The sequence below is a fragment of the Hypanus sabinus genome, unplaced genomic scaffold, assembly GCF_030144855.1.
Source record: "Hypanus sabinus isolate sHypSab1 unplaced genomic scaffold, sHypSab1.hap1 scaffold_687, whole genome shotgun sequence".
Lineage (NCBI taxonomy): Eukaryota > Metazoa > Chordata > Chondrichthyes > Myliobatiformes > Dasyatidae > Hypanus > Hypanus sabinus.
This window is the reverse complement of record NW_026781540.1, coordinates 17,305-23,072: the sequence shown is the minus strand read 5'-3', so window position 1 is coordinate 23,072 and position 5,768 is coordinate 17,305.

Below are 5,768 nucleotides of genomic sequence, written 5' to 3'. Positions count from 1 at the left end.
CGGGGACACCAGCGAATTCACACTGGGTAGAGTCTGATCACCTGCTCGGAATTTGGGAAGAGATTGTCTCAGCCAAATCAACCAGATGTGCATCACTGTCTTGACACCGGGCAGAGGCTGTTCACCTACTGTGAATTTGGGAAGCGATTCACTTATTCATCTAACCTTATGTAACTCTCGCTTCGGCTAGCAGCTTAATATAGGAGGTGAAAGCACCCCCCCTCCTCCCCACCCGGCCAAACTTAAATCTCATTTGGGTGGATGCTCCGTGATGTGTTCCCTGTTACAGATCAGTACTGTACCCCGAAATAACAAACGGTACACAATATGTGATTAAACAATTGAGCTTTATCATTCTTACTTTGACCGAGGCAAAGATGTACCGTGTATCAGTAAAGTTTCCTGTAACATTTGACTTCATTGTGAAGTATTATCTTGCACCTTCTATCCCAATGAGTTTTCCAAGAATCAGTTTCTGTTCGCTAGAACGACAAGAGGTTTAATTGAATGCAGCACCTGGTGGGGTAAGAGTTATAAGCTACGATCACAGGGTATGGCAGGACAGATTCTAGCATTTTGTTACGAACAGTAACACTTTAGAAATGAACCAGCTGGAACAGCCTGCACCTGGAGTCTGGTTTTAGAAACATAGAAGAATAGAAAATTGTAGTAGGAGTAGGGAATTCTGCCCTTTGAGCCTGCACCGCCATTCAGTATGATCATGGCTAATCATCCAGCTCAGAACCCTGTACCTGCTTTCACTCCATACCCCCGATCCCTTTAGACACAAGGGCCATATCTAACTTCCTCTTAAATATCGCCAATGAACCGGCCTCAACTGTTTCCTGTGGCAGGGAATTCCACAGATTCACCACTCTCTGTGTGAAGAAGTTTTTCTTCATCTCGGTCCTAAAAGTCTTCCCCTTTATCCTTAAACTGTGACCACTCATTCTGGACTTCCCCAACATCGGAAACAATCTTCCTGCATTTAGCCTGTCCATTCCCTTTAGAATTTTATATGTTTCAATGAGATTCCCCCTCAGTCTTCTAAATTCCAGTGAGTATAAGCCTAGTCGATCCAGTCTTTCTGTATATGAAAGTGCTGCCATCACAGTAATCAATCTGGTGAACCTTCTCTGTACTCCCTCTATGGCAAGAATGTCTTTCCTCAGATTAGGGGACAAAAAATGCACACAATATTCTAGGTGTGGTCTCACCAAGGCCTTGTACAACTGCAGTTGAAACTCCCTGCTCCTGTACTCAAATCCTTTTGCTATGAATGCCAACATACCATTTGCCTTTTTCACTGCCTGCGGTACCTGCATGCCCACCTTCAATGACTGGTGTACAATGACACCCAGGTCTCGTTGCATCTCCCCTTTTCCTAATCGGCCACCGTTCAGATAATAATCTGTTTTCCTATTCTTGCAACCAAAGTGTATAAACTCACATTAATCCACATTCAATTGCATCTGCCATGAATTTTCCCACTCACCTAACCTATCCAAGAAACACTGCATCCGCTTAGCATCCTCCTCACAGCTAACACCGCCGCGCAGCTTTGTGTCATCTGCAACCTTGGAGTTGCTGCATTGAATTTCCTAGTCTAAATAAATAATATATATTGTAGACAACTGGGGTCCCAGCACTGAGCATTGCGGTACCCCACTAGTCCCTGTCTACCATTCTGAAAAGGTCCCGTTTACTCCCACTCTTTGTTTCCTGTCTGCCAACCAATTCTCTATCCTCATCAATATCATACCCCCAATACCGTCTGCTTTAAGTTTGCACATTAATCTCCTTGTGGGACCTTGTCAAAAGCCTTTGAAAATCTAAATATACCACATCCACTGGCTCTCTCCTATTCACTCTACGAGTTACATCTTCAAAAAATTTTACAGGATTCGTCAGATATGATTTCTCTTTCACAAATCCATGCTGACTTTGTCCGATGATTTCACCTCTTTCCAAATGTGCTGTTATCACATCTTTGAAAACCGATTCGAGCATTTTCCCCACCACCGACGTCAGACTAACCTGTCTATAATTCCCTGGTTTTTCTCTCCCTCCTTTTTTAAAAAGTGGGGTTACATTAGCCACCCTCCAATCCTCAGGAACTAATCCAGAATGTAAGGAGTTTTGAAAAATTATCACTACTACATTCACTATTTCTTGCGCTATTTCCTTAAGAACTCTGGGATGCAGACCAGCTGGCCGTGGGGATTTATCTGCCTTTAATCCCTTCAATTTACCTAACACCACTTACCTACTAACATGTATTTCCCTCAGTTCCTACATCTCACTGGACCCTTGGTCCCTTACTATTTCCGGAAAATTATTTATGTTCTTCTTAGTGAAGACAGAACCAAAGTAGTTTTTCAATTTGTCTGCCATGTCTTTGTTCCCTGTGATCAATTCACGTTTTTGACTGTAAAGGTCTTACATTTGTCTTGTCCAATCTTCTTCTTTTCACATATCTAAAAAAGCTTTTACAGTCAGTTTTTATGTTCCCTGCCAGCTTTCTCTCATAATCTTTTGTCCCTTTCATAATTCTTTGTCCTCCTCTGCTGGTCTCTGAATTTCTCCCAGTCCTCAGGTGCGCCGTTTTTTTTTTTTGCTAATTTATATATTTCTGCTTTGGACATGATACTATCCTTAATTTCCCTTGTCAGCCGCGGGTGCACTACCTTCCCTGCTTTATTCTTTTCCCAAACTGGGATGAACAGTTGTTGTATTTCATCCATGCGATCTTTAAATGCTTGCCATTGCATTACCATCGTCAAGCCTTTAAGTATCATTGGCCAGTCTATCTTAGCTAATTCACGTCTCATACCTTCAAAGTTACCCTTCTTTAAGTTCAGAACATTTGTTTCTGAGTTAACTATGTCACTCTTCAACTTAATGAAGAATTCCACCATATTATGGTCACTCTTACCCAAGGAGCCTTGCACAACAAGATTGCTAACTAACCCTTCCTCATTGCTCAATACCCAATCTAGAGTGGCCTGCTCTCTAGTTGGTTCCTCGACATGTTGGTTCAGAAAACCATCCCGCATACATTCCAAGAAATCCTCTTCCTCAGCACCCTTACCAATTTGGTTCACCCAATCTATATGTAGATTGAAGTCACCCATTATAAGTACTGTTCCTTTATTGCACGCATTTCTAATTTCCTGTTTAATGCCATCCCCAACCACACTACTACTGTTAGGTGGCCTGTACATAACTGCCACGAGCGTTTCTGCCCATTAGTGTTATGCAGCTCTACCCATATCGATTCCACATCTTCCAAGTTAATGTCCTTCCTTTCTATTGCGTTAATCTGCTCTCTAATCAGCAATGCTACCCCACCTCCTTTTCTTTCCGGTCTATCCCTCCTGAATATTGAATATCCCTGGATGTGAGCTCCCATCCGTGGTCACCCTGGAGCCATGTCTCTGTGATCCCAGCTATATCATATTCATTAATAACTATCTGCACATTCAATTCATCCACTTGTTCCGAATGCTTCTAACATTGACACACAAAGCCTTCAGGCTTGTTTTCACAACACTCTTAGCCCTTATACAATTATGTTGAAAAGTGGCTCTTTTTGCTTTTTGCCTTGAATTTGCCTGCCTGCCAGGTTTACTATTCGCCTTACTTACTTTTTGCTTCTACCCTCATTTTACCCCCTCTGTCTCTCTGCGCTTGTTCCCATCCCCCTGCCACATTAGTTTAAATCCTCCTGAACATCAGTAGCAAACGCTCCCCCTAGGACATTGGTTCCAGTCCAGCCCAGGTGCAAGCCATCCCGTTTATACCGGTCCCACCTGCCCCAGAACTCGTTCCAATGCCCCAGAAATTTGAATCCCTCCCCCTTGCACCACTTTTCAAGCCAAGTATTCATCGGAAATATCCTCCTATTTCGGCTCCGACTAGCACGTTTTTGATGTTAAAACCACTATCTTCATTAGTATCTACTTACAATATAGTAACTTAAGCAAGATATGTGTGTATATGTATGTGCAAATATAACTCCCAAACTATTGAGCTCAGTGGTGGTGGGGGGTGGGGCGAAATAAGGCTTAGCATCTTGAGATAGTGAAGTATGAAATAAGGGAAATATACTTCACGGAATAAGGGATGGGAGATAGATATTTGTAATCCAGGGCAAATACAGAGAGAAGGCAATTACGTTGAAGTCCATAGGTTCCACGGTGGTAAAATGAGATAACAGTCGCCGTAGATTTTATCCGTCACCGTTCCAAATCCACATTCGAATTATCACCGAAAGTGACTTGTCACAGGGATCAACAACACACACAAAATGCTGGTGGAACACAGTAGGCCAGGCATCATATATAGGGAGAAGCGCTGTCGAAGTTTCGGGCCGAGACCCTTCGTCAGGACTAACCTAAAGGGAAAATAGTAAGAGATTTGAAAGTCGTGAGGGGAGTGGGAAATGCGAAATGATGGGAGAAGACCGGAGGGGGTGGGATGAAGCTAAGAGCTGGAAAGGTGATTGGCAAAAGTGATACAGAGCTGGAGAAGGGAAAGGATCATGGGACAGGAGGCTTCAGGAGTAAGAAAGGAGGCGGGGGGTGTGGTAGACCAGAGGGAGATGGAGAACAGGCAAAAAACTAAATATGTCAGGGATGGGGTAAGAAGGGAAAGCGGGGCATTAACGGAAGTAAGAGGTCAATGTTCATGCCATCAGTTTGGAGGCTACCCAGCCGATTTTAAGGTATTATTCCTCCAACCTGAGTTTGGAATCATTTTGACAATAGAGGAGGCCATGGATAGACATATCAGAATGGGAATGGGACGTGTAAATAAAAATGTCTATATTCTGTTAATGTCCCTCCTCCACTTCTTACCCCATCTGTGTCATGTTTAGTTGTTTACCTGTTCTCCATCTACCCACCCCATTTCTTTCTCCCGAATCCTCCCGTCCCATGATCCTTTCCCTTCTCCAGCTCTGTATCAGCTTTCGCCAATCACCTTTCCAGCTCTTGGCTTCATCCCAACCCCTCCGGTCTTCTCCTATCATTTCGCAATCCCCCTCCCCCCACGACTTTCAAATCTCTTACTATCATACCTTTCGGTTAGTCCTGACGAAGGGTCTCGGCCCGAAACGCTGACAGTCGTTCTCCCTATAGATACTGCCTGGCCTGCTGTGTTCCACTAGCATTTTGTGTGTGTTGTTGTTTGAATTTCAGATTTCCTCGTGTTTGTCACAGGGATATCGCTTTCAAGTGAATCGCCACACCACATACCCAGGCAAGGGTTAACACGTAAGTGGTCTCCACAAGATTCCCCAAACAAAATCCACTCATATGGATTATTCGTGGTGACAGGCACACATTCGATGTGCACTGGATCGATAATCGAACCATCCTTGTGGGCACAGGAGAGTTCCAAACAGTGACCCTTGGCCACTAGCTTCCTTGTCTAAATCCTTTTGTTCTCCTTCTTTGCGTCCTTCTGTCTGTGAGTGTCTGTGTCCTCCATTAAAACGAAACAAACTGCAAGTCATGTAAACAAGCTGCAAGTCAGACAGTCCCTCCTCCTTGAGCTCTCTCTCACTCTGTAAAAATAAAAAATGAGCTGAGAAAGTCAGCGGATGTCGTCATTGTTAGTCCCCACCTCACTCAGGCACTCTCTTAAAATGACAGTCCACAGCAAACGAAACTTAGGAATTCATAACACTTCCCCTCACCCAAAAAATGTATTTTTGCTCTAAAAGTGAAAAATTTTCACTGCAAGCTACTGTATGTAAAACAATG